The sequence below is a fragment of the Danio rerio genome, chromosome 21 (assembly GCF_052040795.2).
Source record: "Danio rerio strain M-AB ecotype USA chromosome 21, GRCz13ab, whole genome shotgun sequence".
Lineage (NCBI taxonomy): Eukaryota > Metazoa > Chordata > Actinopteri > Cypriniformes > Danionidae > Danio > Danio rerio.
The window spans coordinates 31,828,422-31,855,550 of NC_141041.1; the positions used below are offsets into that span (position 1 = coordinate 31,828,422).

General features: G+C 34.5%; 2 protein-coding genes across 49 annotated transcripts in view; one reads left to right on the forward strand and one right to left on the reverse strand.

Annotated features, from left to right (window-relative positions):
* Positions 1 to 3,673, forward strand: part of LOC147838859 (uncharacterized) — a 29,301-nt gene extending 25,628 nt beyond the window's left edge. For 8 of the 14 annotated variants that reach the window (XR_015520423.1, XR_015520427.1, XR_015520422.1 and 5 more), the window contains one exon: positions 2,731 to 2,864. The gene's annotated coding sequence lies outside the window, so the exon portion shown is untranslated. Of the gene's footprint in view, positions 1 to 2,730 lie in introns of all 14 variants that reach the window. The other 6 variants (XM_087301717.1, XM_087301718.1, XM_087301719.1 and 3 more) reach the window with 3 other exon arrangements.
* The window catches only part of nrxn2a (neurexin 2a), a 762,095-nt gene that overhangs the window by 304,266 nt on the left and 430,700 nt on the right, over positions 1 to 27,129 (reverse strand).

A 27,129-nucleotide genomic window follows, 5' to 3' on the forward strand; every position in this document is an offset into this window, starting at 1 on the left:
GCGAGATTTAGGAAGAAAATAAGGCTGTGAATAGAGGGAGATCATCGCAAGCTCCTCGATGTAAACTAATCTCACCGTCATCTCTTTTCTACCATTATACATGGGGGGAGGCTGCGGAAAATTTTTAGTTGGAACACAGAGTTAGGTTTAAACTAAGTGAAATGGTGCAACACAGAAATATTTAGTAGTGCGTACATTGTAAATTAGTGTCCCTTTAAGTCACAACTAGGCTTCATTTTAACTTACACACTGCTGGTGCAACTGGCCCCATGTAATCAAAAAAAGGCTGCATATTAATAAGTGGGTCGCGGGTTATAATCTAAAAGCTATTGCCAGTCAAACACAGCACAGCCATTACAGCAAAATGGAGAGATTTAAATGTACATATTGCACGTATGGAATTATCCACTCACTGCATGTCGTCTACCCTGATAAACATGCTAATTGTCTTATTATTATTAATATTATATTGTATGCACTTATGAAATTAAAGTTTATAGAGCCTGGTTTATACTTCTGCTTTATGATCGGCGTAACCCACGGCACATGCAACGCGCGTAGCTGTTTATTTTACTTCTGCGCGATGTCTCTGTTGGTCTGCATTAACACTTTCGAAACGCTAGTTGGCAGTGAGGTGTTAATGTTCCTCTGTGTTGAGTTTCTTCGCTGTTGTTTTGTTTTTTCTAAACGCTTCCTGAACATACAAGTGACTCAAACTCGCTCATTTTGAGGCTGGAACCGGCGGACGTGGAACAACTTTAACTATGAGATAAACACAAAACCAAACTTTCTATCCAGAGCTCCTTCACGGGACTCCACACTTGTAAACAATCGCTCTATTGGGCTCGCGCCACTCGCACGGCTCTTGGTCCCGCCCCCAGACTCGTCAGCGCTGCCAAGCCGACCAATCACGACCATCAAAAAATTCACGACCTTGCGCTCTGTGTCATTGCGACTTGTAGTTACATTTTTTGAGAGGTGCACATCATCGACGCCGACGGCCAATAAACAATGCTTAAACATTAAAATGTGCTTTTAGAAACTTCAAATATTTATGTTTCTAATATTTAATTATACATTTGCTGTGTTTAATATAGGGGATAGAATAGCATACAGTATAAAAAAAAATTTTTGTCCTTTATACCGAAATAGGCCGGCTATAAGAGGAGGCGCTCTATTAAACAAGCAGAAACAGCACAGACTGTTCACTCTGCATGCATGTGTATTATCCTAATTAAGCCTTTGAATTGTACTTTAATCTGAATGCTTGTACTTTGAAAAATATATAGTAAAATATGTGCTGTCATCATAACAAAGATGAATGAAATCAATTATAAAAAATTAGTTATTAAAACTATTATGTTTAGAAATGGGTTGAAAAAAAATCTTTCCATTAAACAGAAATTGGTGGAAAATGGTTGCTAATAATTCAGGAGGGCTAATAATTCGGATTTCAACTGTATATATGCAGTTATTTTCCTCCCTGTAAATGAGCAAAGGGAAATATGTACAATAGAATAAAAATATGAAACAAACTGTGCTTTAAGCATCTTATAAATGAATAAATGATCACTGAACACAGCATTTTGACACCTATTTGACCATTAAAACGCTCACAGTAAGATAACTTTAGATGTGTGTACTCTGCTCGTCTAGGCTAAGTGCACACACACAGCAGCATGTACAAATCAGATTATGAAAAATGATGAAGAGCATGCTTTTCCTTTTATCCTTTATTTTTAGTTTTTGTTTTTTTGTTTTTATTTACACATTTTTTTAAGTGGTGAGGACAATATTCACTGGTTCCCCCCTCCTGTATAATAATTAAATGTTACATTTTTAAGAACTTCACAAATAGCCTAAATAACACTTTTCAGTATCAGTGATAATATAAATAGTAACTAATAATAATAATAATAGGAAGAAGAAGAACAAAAAATATTAGCCTATTGATAACAATATAAGTGAGATGTTGAGGAAAAAAACAGCGTAGGCTACTAACTCTCCACTGTTTTTGGTTCATATTTTAAATTATTTGACAGAAAAGCTAACATGCTGACACATTGTCTCGATTAAGCAGACCTAGTTGGAGTTGCAATGTTTCCAGCAGCACTCAATACACGTTCAGACTTTCTATCGCAGTGCTTGTAGCGCAAATGCACAAATGCTTTTTCCTATGCTACATTTCTTGTCAATGTCTTCCATTTATCACTTTCTCTTTTGTATCTGGCCATTTTTAAATAGGGCTCTGCGATATCTGGCTGAAAAAAAAAAATCAAAAAATAAATTTTAATTTTTATAATTTTATATATTTTTATTTAATTTTTTGTGCTCATAATATTGACCTTTGCAGTTTTTACCTTTTTATTATTCAGCTAAACTAAAAAACGGAAGACTTTCTCCAGTGGAAAAATATAATAGGGAATATTATGAAATTATTGATTGCCTTTTTTTAAAATTAAGAAAAGTCTTTACATGGAAAGGTCATATCACTTTCAATAGTCCACAATGATTCAAAGCAGCTACTGAAAGTTATACTCGCATGCAGTATATTGCCAGCATGTTGCTGTTAAATCATGTAGTTGTGTGATGTATAACCATGGTGTAAGTGCACACCTAAGGATTAACCTTTTTTCCAAGAAAGAGACTTTTAAACGATATTGATAAACAGTTGATATGATCTATTAAAAGTCAGTGATGCTAACAGTTAATCATCTTGTTTGCTTTCAGGCTCTAGCACTGGCAGAACAACCTACATGAGAAGACCATGGACAAAAGCAGACGTGAAGGCTGTAATGAGTTCAAAAGACTGATTATTATTACACACATTTTCATTTTTTTTTTCCGTGTCACAGAGTGACAATATTTAACCATTTTCAAACATGTAAATTTAAAAAAAAAAAACATGGCCCAGGCCCACTTCTGTTCCATGCCAGTGCTTCACAGTCCATCATCACTCTAGGGTAGTCTCTACATTGCTCTACAGTTTGCCTCTGCTTCTCAACCCATGTCTGCCACTACTCCACAGTCTGGTACTGCTCCACAGTCCAGGTCCACGTCTGCTTCATGAGCCTGGGCAATACCCATCACACAAAAATACATAACCCACAAATGCAGTCCCTCAGACTAAACATTTACAACAGTGTTGAGTAGCAAAAAGACATGTTTTTTGTTTTTTATTTACATGTTTGAAAATGGTCAAATATTGTCACTGTGACAAAAAAGTGAAAATGTGTATGATATTAATTAGTCACATTATAACACATTATATTACTGTCACATTACGAAATTTAGTTTTTAATCTGTTTTGTGTTCATATAATTCTGTATGTATCATTCAATTTGTGGAATCAAACTTTTATGTCTAGTTTTATCTTTTTTTCTTTTTATCTATCTTTTTATCTATTTTTATCCATCTATTTTTTGTTCTTGTCAGAGCGATAATAGTTGATGCATTTCATAATAAAATGTATATACATGTTTAGTTCCCCTGCTGTTTTCCTGGACTTCAAAAATAAAATAAAAAAAGTTTTTTTTTTTTTTTTCTGTCATTGAGTGGCAATGTTTTGTATTTGACAGTATTCTAGTGCACTACCATGTTGTGTTCTAGTATAAACATTTAAATTTGAAAAAGAATAATCTGTTGAACGACTTAATTAAATTTTAAAATACCATTAGTTTGTTTATAAGCTGTAATCATTCATTCATTCATTTTCTTTTCGGCTTAACCCCTTTATTTATCAGGGGTTTCCACAGTGAAATGAACCACCAACTTATCCAGAATATGTTTTACGTTGCGGTTGTTCTTCCAGCTGCAACCCATCACTGGAAAACACCCATACACACTCATTCACACACACTACGGACAATTTAGTGTATTCAATCCCCTGTACCGCTTGTCTTTGGACTGTGGGGGAAACCGGAGCACCCGGAGGAAACCCACTCCAACACAAAGAACATGCAAACTCCACACAGAGTTCACAGAGGGGAACATTTGTGTTCTGGCCAAGTGAAAGAATAAAATAATGAACATGTTATCGTACAGTTGTGCTTCTGGTTGTTCATGGTTGAAGGTTCTTTGCCAATTATGTTCTTTTTTTTTTATCTGAAGTTGCCTTTCAAAATATCTACTGTCCTATAAAATAAGAGCAAAGGCCCTTAAACAATTAACTCTTCATACTTTAATGGTAAAATGCTGTCTTTTTCAGGTTATTGTTCAACAGTACATTAAACAGATTGTTTAATTGATTGTAATACAACACAATAAGCCTACAGAATTGTTAAATCAAAAGTGTATTATAAGCAAAATAGGATTTTGTCATTTAAGAAGTGACAGGCAGAACCTTAGCAACTGAGATGGGTTTAGCAGGGGTCTAGCTGAGGAAAGCCAGAGTCTGTTCTGTTGTCACCCTTACTGCAATAGCAGAATAGTGTGATATGTAAAATGTGTTAATCAGTCCTCTTAAACCATGAAGGGGCTAGGTTTGTGTGTAACATGTAAACAGACCTTGTAAACCATGATTTTGTCTGGCCCCATAAGCCTGTGAAATGTCACATAGTTAATTTGAGTGTGTTGTGAAACTAAAATTGCTGTTTTTAAGCGTTGTTTGCCTTTTGTAGCTCAAATAAAAAATTTTGGCACAAGTTTTATGTTCGTAGGATGTTGGCAAAGGTATGTCCCCGTAAACCACCAAAAAGTCACATTGACCTCATAAACCATGTATGCCTGTATGTGTGTGTGTGTGTGTGTGTGTGTGTGTGTGTGTGTGTGTGTGTGTGTGGAATACCATGTGTGCGTGGTGTATACCATGTGGAATAATTAATTTTGAACTATTAATGGACAATCTAAAGAAATACTGAAATATTTGACATCAGAACTTCTGTTACAGAAAACCACAACTTCTGGTACTTCTGGTAGGGAACTCATGCATTGAATCATTTAATAAAATAAGATCTCCACAACCCACGAAACCATGTAACATTTATTACAAAAAAAAAAAAAAAAAAAAAAACACACACATAAAGTCACCAGTACACACAGCCTTATCATGTAGGTGGCAGAACACAGAGCAGCTCCCACAATTCCCAGGTGCTTCCCGCCCCCAGCTCACACTCAGTTATGCTGTGCTTCTTGCTGTGTCAGCTTTCCCTGCTCCTTACATTACCTCTATTGTCCTCTCTGCCTTAAAGCTCTTCCCTGATTGGCCGATCCTTCCACAACTTCCATCTATCACACGTCTCGCTTGCTGATGGAGACCACTCAACATGTCTCTTTGATACAAACCATTGGCCAGTAACTATCAGGTTTAGTTATTTCTATAGTACTTTATGCAATGCAAACTGTGTTTTTAAAAGTAAAAAAAAATAACAAAGAATGATCAAAAATCAGGTTTAAGTTCAGCTCACAGAGTAGGACATGTACCTGGATTATCATCCATGTTGATCCTGGAACAACATTCCAATCAGTCAATTAGAATTAAGGGATACATTTACAGGTTTATGTTAAGTTTAGTCCTATGGTAAGGTATAAGCACCTATTAAGCAACCATTTTCCCCCTTTTATTTTGGGAATGTTTACAGTTATGGTTGGGTTTAGGTGTAGGGAATAAAATGGATTACAATTTCAAACAAAAATGATGTTCCAGAATCAACATAGATGTTAATCTGGGATCGCATTATACTTGGCAAAATCATGACGTGCTTCATTAGGCACCTACAGTTTCACAGAATGCCATTTTGTTGAAGTTAACTGTTGATTCAATTCAGTTCAATATGAATGTGAGTCGGTAGGTTTACTTGGACAATGTCAACAGAATTAAGACAATACTCTGATTAAGGATCCCCATGTCAGCAAATGTTTTTTTTTAATACCTCTATCTGACTAAAGTCATAATCAAAGTAAATACAAATCCATTTCAAATTCAAATAAAATGTGGAATTATTGCATTGTTAAAGTGCAATTTGACAGCAAACAAAAAAGGATTATGGCTTTGAGCACAAATTTGTATTCGCTGTTGCCTGTTTGCACACAAAGCTTGACAAATAACTAATGGCACGATGCGTTTTTTAAGGTCAAAATTAAACGCTGAAAATTTCATATGGTACCATAACAAAGAACTGTTGCTATGTAAATTTCAGGAAAGGAAGTCAGATGGCATTGCGTGGGAAGGTAGTATGTATAATAGTGTGGGATGATAGTATGAAGATTTATCAATCTACGTACTAAAACAAGAACATGAAAGACATATTCTAAATGCTACACATGTAAACACCCAATTCATAATATTGTCACATTCAAGATAAGGTAAATAATTATGTTACTGCAGTCCATGTAATTGTAATGATTGCTGTTGTCCATTATATTGCAGCTCTACTGACCCTATATTTACTTTAAGTAACCCAAAGCAAGCAAAAGTCCACCAATTGACAGCAAGAAATAAAACCTGTGAAGACACCAGGCTCAGTCTGAGGAACAGTTGCAGTTTTTCATCCATGATTTTCACCTACTGATTCATATAAAAAACAACACATATAAAGTAAAGGATAAAATACATCCAGGCAGTTGTTTTAAATCTTTTGTATATTCAAATCTTTCGTATATTAATATTGCAATTATTTTCAGGTCTTATGTTTTTATTTTATTGTAGCTAATAGTTTAATAATTAGCTAATGTTTTGGTCATATTTCATTGGTAATTTGTCAAAAGTAGATACAATGCTATCTTATGCTGACAAAGGTGACTTTAACCAAAGTCCCTTTAAGGGAAGTCATTTGACTGGGCGACTATCTTTGAAAGGCTTCTTGTGCAGTATGTTCAGGGCATTCTGTTCTCCATCAATATCTCCAAAACTGTTTACCATGTTTACACTTACAGGGGTCCCTCGCTATAACGCAGTTTACTTTTCGCAGCCTTGCAGTTTTGCACATTTTTTTCATGCAATTTTACATGCTTTTTTTCGACAGCACATTGTTTTCTATGCTTCCTGAAAGACTGTAGACCATTGTCAATCAATTTCATCCGTGCTGTCTCCTGTACAGTACAAAATGCGTTCAGCTTGCCAAATTCACATAAATCTTTGATCGGTGGCAATGTGATTCTAAAACACTGTACTTTATGATTGCAAGTTTATTTTCTGCACCATCAAAGGCACCTGCAGTAACACCCAAAAGGCAGAGGAAAATGCTAACCATCGCACAAAAAGTTGAACTTTTAGACATGCTAAAGAAGGATAGAAGTTACGTGGCTGTAGGGTGCCATTATTGGATTAACAAATGTTTTGATCAGTTTTGATCTCTGGTTGCATTCCATAATACTGGACTTAATTGTCTATGAAGGTTTGAACTTTACGAGTATTTAAACAAGCAAAACGTGTGCAAATATTAATGCCGGTCTAAAAAACTTGTATAAAGTGTGCAGTGAGGAGTTTTACAACCTTAAGCATCTATACTAATAGTAAAAAATAAAGCTACTTTGCCTGTTGCCGGTTATTTTAAGAATGAACTCCCACAAATAATGAAGGACCACTGTACATTACATATTTGGAATCACCATTAAAACAAAACAATAAATGTCTCATAACTTTTGTTTCTAAACGTTTGAATCAAACTAAATCAGCCTTTGTCCAGGTTGCCTAGGCTAATTCACATGCGCAAGGAAATAAGATTACAAAGCCAATCTTAATTACGGCCGTTTCACACATTATCATCCTCTGATTAATGACTTGTCCTATCGCAATGGTCTTTTGAAGGAGTTAACTTAGTCTTGATGGCAAATCTCCTTCCAAAATGACAGTGACTCTTTGTTTACAAGTTTGTAGGTGTTCAAGTAGTTGCTTTCATGTAATATGCATTTGACACGACTTTGCGTTCGTTTCATATCGATTACACGTTTGATTTCAATTGTAGTAAGTTCATTGAAAAATAGAGTTTTCAAGCTTTATGGGGACCTATTGTTCATGTCTGCAAAGCAAGTTCTCTCTAGTGTGTTTGCTTATTAATAATAGCAACTGCAAAAACTGTTGTAAAGAACACATGTCTGGTCCTAGCCTCTCCCAGAGAAACATCAGACTATAGTTATCAATGATTGGCTACTGTTCTAGAAGGCGGGGTTTTTTTCACCATATTGACCATTACACCTTTTCCCATTCAATAGTATTTGCTTTAACACACCTAAAACTATTATTATGACTTGTCAACTGGTAAGTAGGAATGTCCCAGAGCAATTAAATGCAGGTATACTTCATCAGGGGAGCCATATTGAGTAAGGGGACCATTTTGTATCTCTATAGTGTTTGGTCCCAGTCATTCAGGGCAGGGTGTGTTCAAGCTTGCCACAGAAATCCTTATTGAAGTCTTGTCTTGTCAACAAGGTATCTGAACAATGAGGGTCACCGATCTGTGCAACGGTGAGCGGGAATGGCGAATTGAAGCTGGCCAGGCTATTGTGAGAGGTTACAGCCATGCATATGATTATTTGCCCACAAAGCATCTCCATAGTGCTGATGGTGGGTTTGAAATGCGTGAGTGGGAGGAGGTGAGGGCTTCGGGGCTGCTGCTGTCTTTGGCACTGCTGTAAACAGCCCTGGCTAGACTTCATGCTAGCAGGCACGGTGAGTCATGTCACCTAGCGATGCATACAAACACATTAGCTTTCCAATTAGAGGTTCTCCAAAAAGCCCCCTTCCTCACACCGGGTCTCCAGTTGGACTAACCTCATCCCAAGGTTTTCTGACGTGAGAGGAAACGAATGGGACAGCAGGAAGGGAAAGAGTGAGTCAGAGGCCGAACAGAGGACGGATGGAGTGAAGATTATTGTTATATATGGGGGGGAGGACAGTATGAGACCCACCGGGCTGGTGTCCTCGTTGATGCTCGTTTGGGTTGATGGTTGGGGCAGGGTTGATGGTTGGTTCTCTGAAACACTCCATCAAAAAGCCATCAGAGACGTAGATATATCTCTTGCTGGGATATTTTTAGGTTGCCGTCAAGGAAGAGCATCTACTGGATTTATGATGGGTGTGACTAAAATATTCTGGTGACATTTTACAGTAAGGTTTCAGGTGGTGGCATTAACCCTTATGCATCAGTTGTTGTTAATTTTTTTATGTTAAGTTCATACGCTCTCAGAAATTAAGGTACAGGAGATGTCACTGGGGCAGTAGCTTTTCAAAAGATACATATTTGTACCCAAGGAGTAGTACCTCAAAGGTCCTCATTAGTGCCCAAATGTACCTTAAAAGTACTGTTGAGGTACCATGATGGACACTTCAGGTATAAATATGTACCTTTTGAAAAGGTACTGCCCCAGTGACAGCTCCTGTACCTTTATTTTTGAGAGTGTTGTGGACAAGAATTTTTTTTTTTTTTAAGTAAAAGTATCATACTTATTATTTATTTAGTTATTTTGTAGATTTTCCACTGACATCATTTTTTATTACCAGCATCAAACCTAAAGATAACAAACTATTTTAATGCTCACCAATTTATTGTTAGTATTTATTTATACAATTTTTTTTTTGTAATTTATTTTCATTTAATTTTAACCCTTAATTATCATTTGTTTATATTATGCTGCTGTCACTATTTATGATATTTCCCCCAAATACTTTTGGCTAGCAGATTTTACATCATGATTAATGTAGGATCTTAGATAAGTCAATCATACAAACATTGTAATGCTGTAAAGTATTAAATAAATCATGCATTGAGACATGCATATACATTGCTCTGTACATACTGTACATAAATGACAAACTCTGATATTGATACCAATACACCCACAAAATAGTTCTCATTTATTTGGCCTGCAAAAAACAGGTAAAAGGTGTTTGTTTGCTCCATAGACCAAGCCTGAAGCATTTGCCAGAATATTACACATTTTACTTTTATATTATTAATTAAACTTGAAGCAAAATGGAAGCCTATTAACTAGGAATGTGTGACTTTTTGCTTTAATGCACTGAAATGAAATACAGAAATTTTAATGGGTTTCAATGGAGACTTTTTTTGTCTGGAAAGTTCTGACTGTTAATTAATAATAATTAAAAAGAACCTTAGATGAAAACTGTGTTTGAATGAGACAATTAAGAATGAGCTCACTATGTGATATGAGAGATATGAAAGAAATATTGATATATGTGTATATATAGTATGATATTATTGGGAAATAACTAACCTCAGAATTTTGTGACTGAACAATTAGAATTAGGCCTTTAAAAAAGCTATTAACGTGCATATGTACGCATTATTAATGTTACATTTTATTTCTCATTCCTGGAAGCTTTAAAAGGTGTTGTTTTTTGCTTAGGGCAAGAAATATTTCAATAAATTAAATAAATAAATAAATGTCATAATGTCAATGCTTTTGTGTTACAGAGGTGCAAGGTGTAAAATGCATACAATATACACTACATGACAAAAGTCAATGCCTCCTCCTTCATTTTCTCCCAGACATGCTCGATAATGTTCATGTTAGGTGACTTGTCTGGCCAATACTGAAGCATCTTGACCTGCTTTGCTTTTAGGAACTTTATTATGGAGGCTGAAGAATGAGAAGTAGTGCTATCCTGCTGAAGAATTTGCCCTCTCTTGTGGTTTGTAATGTAATGGGCAGCCCAAATGTTTTGATACCTCAGGCTGTTGATGTTGCCATCCACTCTGCAGGTCTCTTGCATGCCCCCACACTAAATATGACCTCAATCCATGATTTTTTCTTTACCAAAATTGACTGATTTTGAATCTAGGGATTGTTAATAACTAATTATTAAGATTGGTGCTCTTACAACTGGAATCGACGACAAGACTTTTGTCAGGTACTGTACTCCAATTGCAAGAAATGTAATTAATTTGATTAAACAGTCTAATAAATACAATAAAACATTTTATTCATTGTTAGTTTACATCACACTTGGATCAGGATCAGATATGGACAAACCCAACCACACATTCATTTATTTATTTGTATTTTTAAATAAATCTCTAACTCAGCAGTTGAGTTTTACCATCTTTAGATTGACAATCTACAACACACAGTGTAGAAAATGCACTGACTGTTAACAAATGACCTTACTATAAAGTGTTATTAACAAGAGGACTTAGTAATTTTACAGTACAAGGATTTGACCATTTCCCTTATTTGCACAAAAAATTTATTCTTCATAAATACATTTTTCATTTTAACTGTATGGCTTTTTAATCCTCAGAGGCTCGAATTTTAACACTGGGATTCTTCAAAGGAAGGGCAGTGCACTAAACACAGCACATGACCAGGAAAAGCACAACGTTTGACAGCCATTTCACACATTACTGGTTCCTCTGGTGTTAGGAATAACAGCATCTGTCATCTTCCCTTCCTATTACCTCACCATGACCGGGTGAAACAAGCTTCGGAAAACCAAACACATGTCACTGACATACAAATGCGGGCAGTCATGTGTTCAACACTCTCAGTTCTATCTGTCCGCAATGTGAAAATATGATTACTTATAAGCCCTTTAAGTAAGATTACTCTTTTAACATCTTGCTAAAATGTTATTCATATTTATTTTTAAGTTCAGCCTACATTTTGCATTAACCAAGCTCAGGTCAGATTTATGATTTGCAAATTTCACAAATTAAAGTTGTATATGCTCGACTTTCTTTAATGTTGCTTTTATGAACATGAAAAATATCTGCTACAGTACAGTAAGTTGTGTGCACTGCAAAGCAACTTATTCTCTACATCAATAAGCACTGTTTCTAAACTCTCTGAAAAGCCTGCTTGCAGTGGAGAGTTTTATTCCAAGAATGTACATTTCATAATATCTCAAATGTAAATCAATTCTGTCCAAGGACGTGCGGCCTGCTTGTCTTGCAGTAGTAGTGTGTTGTTTTCATGCTGTTCCATGTGTGCATGTGAAATAGAACCTACAGTAATTTAATACGGAATTCATTTAACTGACAGCAAGCTTTGTGTAAATGTGCTACGTCTATACAACATGCTAAGATAACTGTATATAGATCTTCTGATGGAGTAACTGAATCACAAATTATAAAGACTCCTCCTCTTCTGGAAAAGAGGCGGGATCAGCAGCTCATTTGCATTTGAAGATGCACACAAGAAAACAGTATCATTTAGCTACCCCTCAAAAATGCATTTACAGAATGATTGAATTGTGTTGTAATTTAAGCTGAAGCTTCACATTTACAGTTGAAGTAAGAATTATTAAATCCCCTGAACTACTAGTCTCCCTGTTTATTTTTTTTTCTCTAATTTTGTTTAATGGAGAGAAGTTTTTTTCAACACATTTCTAAACAAAATAGTTTTAATAACTCATTTCTAATACCTGATTTATTTTATCTTTGCCATGATGACAGCAAATAATATTTTACTAGATATTTTTTTTCAAGACACTTCTATACAGCTTAAAAATTTACTATGCAAATTTCCTTGCTCTGTTAAACGTTATTTGAAAATATTTTAAAAAGAAAAAAAAAAAACTCAAAGGGTTTTAATAGTTCTGATTTCAACTGTACATTCTGGGAACACTAGATATTTATATTGCATCTTGTAAAAAGTTTTATAATAGAGATTCTTGAACTAATCAATAACTATTTGACATAAGATCTAAAAAAGCACGTCATTTACAGTAAATGGCGCAGATTACAGTTAAGAACATTGTAATATTTTAATATTTATGAAATTCTCTTTGTAGATGAAGTTTGTTATGAGACATTGATCTCTGCTCAACTTTGAATGTTGAAAATGTAACAGATATTGATATTGATATTTTAGATTCCTCTTCAATGTTTGGACTTTCAGCAGTGAACTTAAGTTAGAACTTGAGTTCTAAAAACTGGACTGACACAGTTTCAATTTACTAGAACTTCTAGCTATTTGACACAAACTACATTGTAAAAGTGCTATAGAAATAAAGATGAATTGAACTAAATTGAATAATTTAAATATTGTATGGTTTTAATTGTTAATTGTTGGTCATTTAAACATTGGTACAGAAATGGTTATGAGCAGCCATCATATTTTGTGGATTTTTTTCTACATAAGTTACTTTTTGATAAATAAAAAGAAATATAATACGTTTATAAAATGTCAATATGTCAACTGTACTTGAGTCTCTATTTCATAGATCGACAAAGTGGAATGAACCACCAACTATTCTGGCATATTCTGGCCCCCTCATCCTGGAATACTCTTCAATCTGAGCTCATTCCAATGACATTGTTTCGCTCTATCCTTTTTAACAAACAACAACAGTCCATTTCTCAATGTATGTGTTTTTAACATATTGTAATGTGGTAAAGCTGAACAACTGAACTGTGTTTTTATATTATATAAAGTCTCTATTTATTATTATTATTATTATTATTATTATTATTATTATTATTATTATTATTATTATTTAATTATATATATTTTTTTCATAAATTTTGTGTTGCGGACCTGTGTGTTGTCGTAGGTGGTGGTGAATTAATTATTTATTAATAATTAATCAATTCATTACAAATTAATTATTTGTAGCCTACTGATTCAACTACCTGACCGGCATGGTATTTGTTTTACACATAACCAAATCATAAAATAAATAAAGTTACACACAAATTACCACTTGTCAATCACTTTTTCTGCGGGACATGAACAGTCAGAGTGACCTGTGTTGTTATAATGGCGTCGACAAACTTGGCTGTGCACCTTTTTTACCAACTAACAGTATCTGAGGTTTTCGCTAAAATTACTAAGTACAAGCGTGAATGAAAGAGATTGAAGCAGTGTACTGACGCTGTGACACGTTACCTGACAGATTTAAAAGACAAAAGAGTCTTTAGATAGAGACAAGCTTAATTAAATATCACGTTTAACAACTATAGTGAGACACGATCCAGCGGTACATCCTTGATAGACGTGCACTGCTCTCTGGGGTTTTGTGCTCAAAGCACCCGCTGAGTGCTAGAGCTTAGACACACGCATACACTGCTGCGCATGACAAAGTGTGTGTGGTCATGTGATGTGCGTTTTTAGCAGTATAGTGTGGAAGAAGGACTTTTCAGAAATGATAGCTGTGGACGGAGCAGAGGATTGCGATGATGGTTCAGCATTGTGATGTCTATTGGCCATCAGCAATGGACAATGGCATCTTCTATCGACCCAACCCTATCATACACTACAGAGAATTTTAGCTTATTTAATTTACCTATAGCACATGTCATTGGACTGTGGCAGAAAACTCTTCACAGAAATGCCAACTGGCCCAGGTGGGACTCGAACCAGCGGCCTTCGTGCTGACCTTCTAGTAACAGTGCTAACTGCGCCACCCCAAGGTATGAAATTCTCTTTCAAATTTTCAAATCATTGTTAAAAAATTGTTGTGATTGTAAAACTGAATTATTTCACCAAAACTTTATTAAAGATATTAGTGTTGTGCTGTCTATGAATGAATATATAGCATTTTTTGTTTATCTGTGAATAAAATAAGTTTATTAATTAAATTAATACATAAATAAAATGAATAAATTATATAAAAAAATATAAATAAATAAATGAATGTAAACAACACCCTTTTTTATTAGATATCTGGAACAAATGACATTAATGGTTTACAGAATAAAAAAATAAAAAATAAAATAAAAAATGTTTGAGCCAAAGGCGTAATTGTAAAACATAAATTCATAGAAGCTAAAAATATAGTGTAGAAAAGCAAATGTGATCCCATGTGTGCTTTATTATAGAGAAGAACATAAAAAACACCCCCAAAACACAGTGCAGCTTCCCTTCCCCTGCTCTCTAGAGCATTACATTAGTTGTGGAAATCCTGTAGCTAAAGGGCTAGCAGCCTTCACTTGGGTTTTGAATCAACACCTCGTCACAGTCTATTAAGAGTCTGATTGCCAGGTAATTATTATGCTCCCAAATTAGATCGGACCACATTGAAAGTAAATTAAATAATCATGCTTTAACAGTTGCTCATCCAATGGGATGGCTGTACACACACATTAAGCTGATGCCAAAGACGCGTCCATAAAGGTAGAACGGGAAATCCCTAAGGCTCAGGTTGATCACGAGGCGCACGCTGCGCTCTGACAAAGTAAATGACATCAAATATGCTAATAAGAATCCTGAAATTGCGAATTAGGAGGAGAAAGCTGAACACGTCTTAAAAGAATGTGACATTGTATCTCACACCTTATAATTTTACACTTAAAATAATTATGACTCATTTGGAACTCACGGCTGCGGGAATGACCTAAGGTAACGACAAATGGATTATAAATGGAATCGCAGCACTTTCCTTTTCTCCTGCTCTAACTTAAGGTCAGATGACAGGCTCGATGAAACGCCTTTATGCATAATTCATCTGTTGCAGTCATTTGTATGAGACAACGAATGCTATGAATATACCATTACCTTGATTATAACTTCATCTGCAATGAAATATACCGCAGTGAGCATCGGCGTTATTCACCACTGCCTCCGCGCCGGAATCATTTTTATTATTCATTGAATTGAGTAAGCGGCGACCGAGGTGATCCATAAAAGCTATCGTGTGAGGAAGTTTTTCCTATTTTTGCTGAGTAAGTGGCCAGGAGGCCTGTTTACGCATAATGACCTGTATGTGTGTCTACAGGAGAGGCGGACGAGTTTGTGGGGTATTTAGAGAAAGGCCGGCCTGTGGCAGCTGGGCAAGGAAAGAAATACAGCCAGCCTCACTGGCACTAAAACACCCACAGATTTTCAGATACGCTGCTCTGGCATGTGTGTGTGCTATTAAGATGCGCAAACAGATGATATTGTTTTTTTTATTATTAAAGTGATCACTCTTCCACCACTATGTGGGACAACAATATGGTACTGTCTGTATTGGGATACATGTAGATATACTGTAAGTCCAACTCAGACATTACAAATATGCAAGTTCAAATGAAAAAAAATGCTAATTCAAAAGCTTTACAATATATACTACAACATGCTTTTTGAAAGATTCAAGTTCTTTCAGTTGCTCAAACAAGACAGTGAAGATAAACATATGTATAGTGTGTATAGGTATAATTATATAATGAAGGATTTTATAGTATATAGCTTTTTATTGTACATAAAAGGTAGCAGTTACAACAATAATAGTTATCAGCAATTGTTGTGAACATTGACAATAATAAGAAATGTTTATCAAGGAGAAAATCAGCATATTAAATTGAACATGTGACTAATGCCGAGTTCAGACTGCATGATTTTCAAACTAGTCGTGTCACGGATGTTTATCTGGGATAGCGTTCCGTCGGTGCTTTGTTTACACTGCAAGATGTATCAGCGACAGAGTGGTCCACACTGCATGACTTTAAAATAGAAAGAATCGCCAACAACTTTGTCCAAACTACATTTCACAACCAAACATACATGAGAAGACATAGAAACAACGCAAGGTCATGTAATATATATCTTTTTATTAACTACATAATGAAAAAGATGCCTTTAGTGGGCTACCAAATGTACTTATTTACAATTTCTCTTAAACATTTTTATTTTTCGATCCGGTTGTTTTTTTTATTGCTCAGATGACTCGTCAAACAGACACAGTGCTACTGCCAAATGTCCAGTAGTTTTTCCTCAATTTCTTGGGTCAAAATAAACTGAAAAGTAGCACTTTTAACTTCTCTCCCAACCTCCCGCTGGCCTGCAGGTACCCAGTAGTGGATGCTGCTCTCTCATTGGCTGTAGGTCATCGCCGATGTTATTTTCAACCAAAACGTATTTGTCGGCGATTTCTCAAAACCTGTCGCAGAGTCAAAATCAGGGCTAAAACCATGCAGTCTGAGCTCGGCATTACACTGCATTGCTTTGATTGCGTTGCTTTGGCTTTTTCGGGGTTAAATATTGTGATCTTCTGATTGCAACAGAGAAATACTGGGAAATGTCTCTAGACTGTTGGAATTTCATACCGTTCAGCCTTATAATCTTAAATATATCTTATATAAATATATAAATCTTAAAGTAGCTCCTTACACAAAAGCATTTTTACTCTGTGTTAAATTTTCTCTCTTATATACACGTTTATGCCGTATCTAATCTATCTATCTATCTATCTATCTATCTATCTATCTATCTATCTATCTATCTATCTATCTATCTATCTATCTATCTATCTATCTATCTATCTATCTATCTATCTATCTATCTATCTATCTATCTATCTATCTATCTATCTATCTGTCTGTCTTTCTGTCTGTCTGTCTGTCTTTCTATCTATAAATGTGAGCCAGATAAGGTTTTGTCATCACCTTAGACACTTTTATACCGTGTCTGTCTGTCTGTCTGTCTGTCTGTCTGTCTGTCTGTCTGTCTGTCTGTCTGTCTGTCTGTCTGTCTGTCTGTCTGTCTGTCTGTCTATCTATCTATCTATCTATCTATCTATCTATCTATCGAATACTGTTTAAGTTTCCTTTAGAGCCTAAAGTAACCAGTTATTGGTGGCAAAGAAAAAGAGAAAAAAAAAGAGAAACATATCGATAGGCAGATCCTTGACTGACAAAAATAAAACAACAACCACAACAAGAACAAGATGTATGATATAAAATTTCAGTACAGAAAAAAAATATGCTGATTAATATCATCATAATTTTTTAAAACTTATTTATTGAGGTACACCTACTATTTTTTATCATTAGCAGACATGTACATTAAACATCCATCGGATGGAATTACATTAATCTGCTTACGTTGCAGTCTCCAGAATGCATGTGTATGAATCAATGTCACATTGAGCGGACAATATTTGCACCCATTTCCCCAATGATTTACACTAGTGAGAGCACATTTGTCAGAAATTACCACCTTGTGATGTTTTATGATGACACACACACACACACACACACACACACACACACACACACACACACACACACACACACACATATATATATATATATATATATATATATATATATATATTTATATATATATATATATATATATATATATATATATATATATATATATATATATATATATATATATATATATATATATATAATACTCTGAAATATACAGCTTTCACAATGAACTACACAGAGAAATGAGCAAAGGTTGGAAAAGTGTTTGTTTTGTTTTAACAATGTGGAAGCTGAGATTATTAAGTGTGTCACACACATCAAATTTTATAAAATGCAGTTAGAGTGACCATATAATTACTTTATCAAACAATATTTGTTTTCAACAAGCACCCGCTGCATTTAAAAGTAGACACTTCAAGCTTACTATAAATTTGTGTCTGATGTCTGTGTTTTTTGTTTTCGCAGTGATTCAATGCATTACTGACGCACTTCTAAAACAGTTCGCGGAGAATGCTTACACTCTTTATTATCCTTATTTTGCAAAAGCACACATGTTTGTTGCCATTGTGATTGTACACATTAAAAACTAGACACCTACAGTAACAGATTTGATTGATGTACTGATCTTATCTCTTTTCAGCATTATGTGGAGAAGATGCATCAAAACGCATATACGCTGTCTTCGACTCCTGGGGGTTAAAGCTATGAAGGACAAAAATATCAGTGTGTGGGGTTTTATTGTTTATGTCATTTACACTCTCAGAAATAAAGATCTAAAATTTTATTTTTCATGCACAGAAATGTGCTTCTAGAGGTCTCATGAAATTAAAATAAAGCTTTTTAGATGTTAGTATCAGTATTTTTATTTTTAGGATACCTATAAGCTAGTGTGCTCCAAAACATTGACACAATTTGCGTTTAGATGATATAAACCTGATATAAACATGTAAAGCTTGTAGTCTGTCACTTCCGTTTGAATGGCTCAATGATTTTTCTTCACATCACCTCATACTTCAGTTTCTCATCAAATCGTAACTAATCAAATGCTCCCCAGCAACTAAAGTACTTTTTAGATACATGCCTTGCCCCTTTCAAGACACTTCTCACTGATGCGCTTGAGCTTAACCACTCTCACTGGCAGAGCATTGATAAAGCAAAACACTATTAGCTGTTTTGTTTTTTAAAAAGGGGAGGAGCTACAATATGTCCCACCCTCTCTTCATCTTTAGGTTGAGATTACAGCAAACATCGAATAGAAATACACATTTTAAATCACTTCACAGCAGACATTTAAGGTACAATATCCTATTGTATTGAAAATACAACTATGAATCCTTTTTGTTGTATTTTTTTAACAGTAATATGAATAAGAACTCAATTAACATTTTGATTAATTTGTGTGTGCGACGCTGTGGATGCTTGAATTGCGACACTAATAAAGGGCAAATAACATACGTCTTTATGGTAAGATTTCACACATAAATGCAAACAACAATCATGATTGGTGATGGAGTAAAGAAAATTAATCTAAATAATGTACATTTTTTTATTCAAAATGTGAATCTCTTTGCTGAAAAAAGGTTCCCGACCCCTGCTTTACATATATATAACTTTAAGGTTTAGATTGTTACACTAACATGTAGCCTAACGTGTCCAAGGGACAGTTTTGCACCTTTATTTCTGAGAGCATAAGATTTGCAGTCACATTTTATTTTGATGGTCTGTTTGCTGAATTTAAGTTACATTGCATCCACATGCCAACTAATTATCATTAGATTATATGTAGACTGTTAGGTTGGGGTTAGGGTTAAGATTAGTGTTTTGACATACTTGAAAAGTTTCTTATAGTCAGTTAAATGTCTGTTTAGCAGCAGTATCAACAGATATTTAGCAGACAGTCTATTAATTCTCAAATGGACCAGCAAAATAAAGTGGTACCCAAATTGCTTCTATGTACAGTAATACAATACAAAAGTGCACACAGTAAGAAAGCTACTTTTCAGAATATCAGTGCACATACTGTGGCACGATTGCAAATGTGATACTAATTTTAGTTTTATTTTAAAAAAAAAGTTGATAGTAGATTAAATACATTTTACACACAATATTGTCATTTTGAAGGTTTAGTTGGTATTGCAACATTATTGGTAGTTTAGTCTGATTGTTATTGATATGATTTTTGTAACTGCACAATGTGCATTACTAAAAAATGAAAACACTGTAGGTGTGCAAATTCATAAAAACTACAAACTTAAAAAAAATCTAACTGTTTTTAAAATTAAATCATAGGTGTGTTGCAGAATCTTGCGCCATGTCTACATCAGACGCTATCTATATTTTCAGAAATGCTGTCTACATTGAATGGGGCAAATAATTCAATGCTTGTCAGAAATCAGTTGCAGCGTGCTGAATCTAGATTATAGTGGGCTCTATTTTCAGTCATGCTGTGTCACTCTTGTCTGACATAGACAGTGTTTGGGGCACAATTTGAACGTGAAATAATTTGACTTTAATTTTGCAGCTGCTGGCATAAGTTGGCTACAATGACCTCGTGCAATGATTTCTGTTTGTTGTTTTGTTTTAATTGTGTTTTAGTTTAGTGTAGTTTACTGTGTTTTTTGTTTTATTTTAAGTGGATCAACTCGAAATATGGAGACATCTTCAAAACTACGTACAGATAATATTCACATTCTCAAATGTAAAGCATGCAAATAAACAATATATAAGGGTGTTTTCTAAATCAACACAATTTTGTTAGACTTAAGAATCAATATATTTTTACCCAGCTCTATTAGTTATGGTCCAATGCACATTAAAAAATACCACACAACCACATATTCAACTAACAGACGATCAGCCTCACGGGTGGTCGGCCTCCACAAACGCTGTATATATTTACTTCTGCTGCTCTGCATCTCACATTCTCCAGGAGTGCCAGTAATAAATTAACATCTCAGAACTGGACCATTTCCTGTTCTCCTGAATCCCGACGCTGGGCTGAAAGGATTTCTCCCCCTCGGCTGCCGCAGCCTGTGGCTTATTATGCTGTTATGAGTCCATTCAGAGAAAAACTCTGCTGTTAAAGTGATTTAGCGTGATGGCTTGGCAGAGGTGAAAGGAAACAATACCGAACTGTGCACCAGTAGTACCACTGTACATGACTCCACTTGGCCTGCTCCCTTCCTAATGTGGCTCCACCAGCTTGAGCTCTCCGAGCTATTAGATAGAGAGCACATTTCCCCACTCAACTCCTCACAGAATCTATAATGAGAGTGCTGCTGTATGAGATGGCGGCCTTATAAATAGACTCACGCACAAACAAACACACTCATATGAATGAGCATACTGTATATTGTTTCTGAAGAGCCCAGCTTTCCTACTGCCAGCCAAAATGAACCAGTGCTGCCAGCGAGTGCACCTGGCGTTCATTTCACCCTGTCACCGCTGACATAAACCCACCATTACGGACACCCACATGGCTCCAAAAGCACATGCAGAAGGTTTGTGCACTAAGGACCTGATTTACTAAAGGTTCATGTCAATAAAATGCGAGGACTGCAATTAACTTTTTGCACCGAGAGGCAATTTTGGACCACTCAAATTCATTTTTATGTTCAAAAAGGCAACATTATTGAAATAATCAGTGTTGTCTCCTTTCAAATATCCAGGTTCTTCAATAGTGCAATCATACGTTTTGCAATCACCCAACTGTGTTCAAGTTATGCACTGTCAGAGTCACTAAAGACAATGCTGCATTTATGCATATAACTTATTAACACAGACAATTTTATTGGCGACAACAGTAAAAATATTTAAATAAATTCTGCAAATCTTAAAATTGTGAAGCCTTTTGTTGATTTTGGTGGCCTCAAACCTCATACTAATTTCCAAAATGAAACACATCATTTTAAAAACCTTGCAAACTTGATAATACATGCAATAATCATGCCAGAATTGTGCCAAAAACAAACAATGGTAGAACAAACAAACAAATTGGTAAATTACGGTTACACATGGCAAAGTGCTTCATCAACTCTGAAAATCATTCAATTAGTCAATTAGTATAACTAAAAGGCAGGTGGCAAAGGAGAGACTGAAAAATAAATAATTAAAGTACAACATTGCTTGACTGTGAACAAAGATTTAGAGAATATGAAATTATTTCTTGTGAAAATGTTTTATTCAAAATAATCTTTTAAATATCCAAAGCATAAAAAAGAGGTCTTGAACTACCTTAGTCTTTTTTTAATTTTGTACTGTTCTTTAAGGTTTACTTATAAAGTAATCAACATTTTTTACATCTTATTTTAGAAATAATTGCTTATTTTATGTTCTGTTTTTGACCTCCTCCATCAGAACACTCTGTTCCCATAAACGTAGTCAATTGTAGTCTCAGAAGTAAACACTAACTGATTGGCTAACATTTTTGATTATGAACAAAGCCAAACTGGCTGTGAACTAAAAGTAAGGTTTGAGCTTCTGTGGAGGCAGAGCTTTTCCACACTATTACATCCTAAAGAAGAACATTCCAGAACCTTGTGTTTATGGTTGGCTCCTTCAATACAAGCTGATATTAGAAGAACCACAAAAGGTTTCGTTCTAAAACTCTTGAAAATTATATTATATTACTCTAACCCCTTATATGTAAAATGATTAAGATACTTTTTTTCAGTTCTTGACCCCTTTAATAATGACAATAAGAAGGTTTTGAATCAATGTGAGAGTCTTTGATCAGTGGTTTTGGTTGATATTTTGTATTAACAACAATTTTTGTCTAGGGCAAATAGCCTTTTAAGGGACCCAACCCATTCTGGCCATAGTTTGCTTATGCTCATGCTATCAGGCAGGCGTAACAAAAGCCTGAGGAGCAAATCAGTGAGGTTTCATGATAGTTTTTATCCTGTCATTATGAGTCTTTTAAATAAGACCATATTTTAAATACTATTAATAGCTAGTTTGTATTAATAAATCTATAAATAGTTAAACTAGACCACATTGTTAATATTATAACTATTATAACAAAACTATAAATTATATGCAAAAGTTATTTAAGTATTATTTATTTGATTCTTTGATTTTTTTTTTAATTGGGTTGTATTTTATATAACTATATTTTCATATATTTATGAAATTATAAAAGCTTATTTATGATGTTAGATTTTTATAGTATTGGATGGTTTTTTCTTTCACGTTCTTGTTGGTTCTGATGTAACGTAATTCTGTTCTGCATTACACTTTATTGTGATGTTCTGAATGACAAAAATAAAGTAAACGGAAACTTAACTGAAACTGGAAAATAGTATCTATAGTTTTTTTTTTTTTTTTTCTGGTATAGAAGCCAATGTTCATTTTACAAGTAACGTTTTTCAAATCTTGCAATCTGACCATGCGTACATCAATGGTAAGAAGTAAAACTGCTGTCACATTCTAAAATTAAGTAAAAAAAGAAAAGTGGTGAAGTGATGGCAACAAAAACAATGCAAGTCAACAAAACAAAACAGCATTTTTTTTTTGTCTTTGTGAATTATGAATCAGGCTATATTGTCCTCTGTTTGACAATATCCCAATCAACAGCTCATCACAGAGAGTGAGCTTTTAATTAAATCAGTTCCAAGTAGCAGGCAGTCACATAAATAAAGGCTAGTATAGACTCCTACTTTGGTATTTTAGTAAGAATCAGCATGAGTGTGCTAGCATTTGTTTGTTTAATTACCTGTCTATATGGATAGAATTTTTCAATTGTTGATAATTTAATAATTTTAAAGGGTCTACTCATGCACCATGCCTCATTTATCTCACCAATTAAAAGCTTCATGCAAATTTTCATTGACAATCTTTTAAAAATACAGTTTATGAAATGTATTAAATGAACATGTCTGTTTAAAAGCGTCACAACAGATGTACGCACTTCAGTCATCTTCATTGTTTAGTCAGTACATTCATCAACTATGACATACAGTTGTCATTGTAAACTTGAAGGCTGTAGCCTTGGGTTTTAGAAATGAGAAATGCCATTTATTTGAATGGCATACTGAGAAAGAGGGAAATAAAAATAAAATAAATAAACCAAAAACATACTGCAAGTTCCAGTAGTATAAGGTAAAAACAATTTACATGTGCCATAAAATAAAAATTCGGATATACCAAGGCATAACTGAATAATAAGAGTTCAGTACATGGAAACGTGTTTGAGTGTGGTGTGCAATGGGCTTTAAAAAGTAGTTCTCAGACAGCCATCTGTTTACAAAATGCTAAATTTAAGGGTTATATAGAGGTCTGTTTAACTGCATCTTTTGTTAGTTTAACGTGTATGTTGTGAGATTTGTTGTGTATGTTTGTGATACACATGTAAGCTACCAATTAGATGTGTTTAATGCACATTTTGCATTGTGACATATTATTTAGCTCTTACTATGCTTTCTCTGGAGTAAAAGAACACCAGTATGCTTTATAAAAGTCATCTGAGATTGATATTCATTCCTGTCTGTGTTTTCCTTTATGTTATATTATGTGGTAACACTTTACAATAATGTTGAATATTAGTTAATGTTGGTTAATGCACTTACTAACATGAACAAAGAGTTAACTATTCATTTATTACAGTATTAGTTCATGTTAGTTGGAAATAAAGTTCATTGTTAGTTTATGTTAATTCACTAATGTTAACAAGCATGAGTTTGGATTTTAATAAACAGTAAATGTTGAACTAGATTAATAAATGCTGTATAAGTGCATTATTAGTTCATGTTAGTAATACATGAACTAAGAAAACCTTATTAGTGTGACTGTTAAAGCTTCAAAACACATCTCTAATCAGGTCCCCTTTGTTGAGTATAATTAAAATGTAGCTTATATTTCGTCCACAGCACAATTATGGATCAAATTAGGTTACTCTGGTGGCTTAAAGAGCCTCCTTCTAGCTAAAATAAACCTCTCTACCACCTCAGTTGAAAATAATTTAAAATATAGTTTGTATAAGATCAGCATTATGGAAAGACTCCATAGTGTGTGTTTGGGGGTGAGATGGGGAACAGCTCCTTAATATTCATGGCCATTCCATATATGATAAAAGTCAAATATTCTATAGGTAATTTTTGTGGTTACAAATGAGCATAAAAATGTAAAATTTCTTGAGAATTTAAACGTACCTTAGCCACATGCCTGTAATTTGTAGATATCTGAGAACAAAATGCACTCTATGGCACCTTTAAGGACATATTTGGTAAACAGATACTAGATCTGAGTGGCTGTAATGTCAGTCAGATTACATTAGCATTGGCCGATGTATCAGAGGAACACATTAGTGGAGTTATGGCTAGTATTTTATTCATCTCTGGCAGCCATCAACTCACTCTCTAATAAAGTTTAGAGTAAATTCCAGTACATTTCGAAGTACAGAACGCTGATTCCTCATGTGTTTTTTTCTGAGCTAGTGGAAAGATTTGTTCTGCATCAGTATTAACAAAATCCTTAGTTGACCTTCTCTATTTATGTCTTTAGAACATGTAAAATATTCATCTTTAGCTGTGTGCTTGATGGCCTTGACAATGTAAAAATAATAATACTAAAAGCTTGTGACACATCTACAGAAAATCTGAAGTGCGGAATGTGCAGTGTGTTCAGTTTTCTGTGAGTCTGCATATGGTTTATCAAGAGTGATAAAAGGGAAGGTCAGGGGATTTTTGTCACACAATCAGCTGAACCAATAAAAGATGAGCTATGAGGGGGGAAAAAAACATACTGTACAGTGTTCTTGACCATCACTTATCCAAAATGACCGTACATGATAACTACATTTAAGAAAGCTAAATGTCTTTAATGTCTGCTCTAATGTTTTGGTTAAAATGGTGAGACTCTCAACAAAACAAGATACTGCATACATTTATTTTTTAGAGAATATTAATATTATTCCACAAATTTTGAGTTTATCCAAACCCAGAAATTACATTCATTCATTTTCCTTCGGCTTTGTCCCTTATTTGTTTAGGGGTCGCCACAGTGGAATGAACCATCAACTATTTCGACATGTGTTTTACGCAGTGGATGCCCTTCTTGTCACAACCCTGCACACATGCACTCATACACTACGGTCAATTTAGTTCAGTGAATTCACTTAAAGCACGTCTTTGGACTGTAGGCGAAACTGGAGTACCCAGAGGAAACCCACACGAACATGCAACCTCCACACAAATGCAAACTGGCTCAGCCTGTACTAACCATTGAGCCAGCATGCCACCCATCACAATTAACAAGTATCTAATTCAAACCAATAACCATGTGAACACTAGAATAATTTCTGGGACACAGAGACCATAACAACATTTATTTTACACACTAAATCTATTAACACTCTTCACTATATCATTATCACCTTTCCTTCACTCACATAATAGAGTACCAATGAGTGTGTTTACCAAATTACACTTAATAAGCAAGCGGTGCAACAGTGTTAATGCATTGACCCATTTTCCAACATTAAAGAAAGTTCATAATCGGCTTAAAGGGTAAGTTCAGCCAAAAATGACAATTCTGTCATCATTTACTCACCCTACACTTGTTCAAAATCTATTTCAGCTTCTTTCTTCACTGTAAAAAATGCAGGGTTGCACACAATTCATTTATGTTGTCCCAAAACAAGTTGATTAAATTACACAATTAAGTAGATTGAACGTCAAACAATTAATTTAGAATTGTGTTGTTTCCGCTCACTTTAAATGAGCACTTTTAACAAGCTGAATCTATAATCTTACACTACACTCAAAAAATGAAGCTTGCTGTTTGCTCAAACTACTTACTTGAAATGAGCTGAAACAACACAATTCTTGTGATTTTTTGTGATAATTGTTTTATGTTTAATCCACTTAAATGTGTAAAAACTAATACATTAACTTAATTCCTTCATGTTGTCCCAATACAAATCGATTGTGTGGAACCCAGCCTTTATACAGTAAAACGTGATTAGTTACCTTAAGCGAGTAAACCAATGACTTTAAAAGCAACAAGTTGACTTAAAAAAAATAATGCAAGTAAAGCATTGTAACTTGAAACTGTTAAGTTGACTTACTTTTTATAATTATGCAAATTGTTCTTACTTTTTTCAGTCAACTAACCCCCTTTTTACAGTGTCAGGCTATTTTAGCACATCTGTTTTCACATAATTACTGTAATTATCACTATATTACATATTTGCTGGTTCATTTAGTCTATAAAATCTACAATTATAGTCTGAATTTAGAAGACACACTGGAGTCTGGAAGAGCAGAGTTATTTTACTGTATGTCATTTTGTTAGATACAGAAAAGCTGGGAAAAAG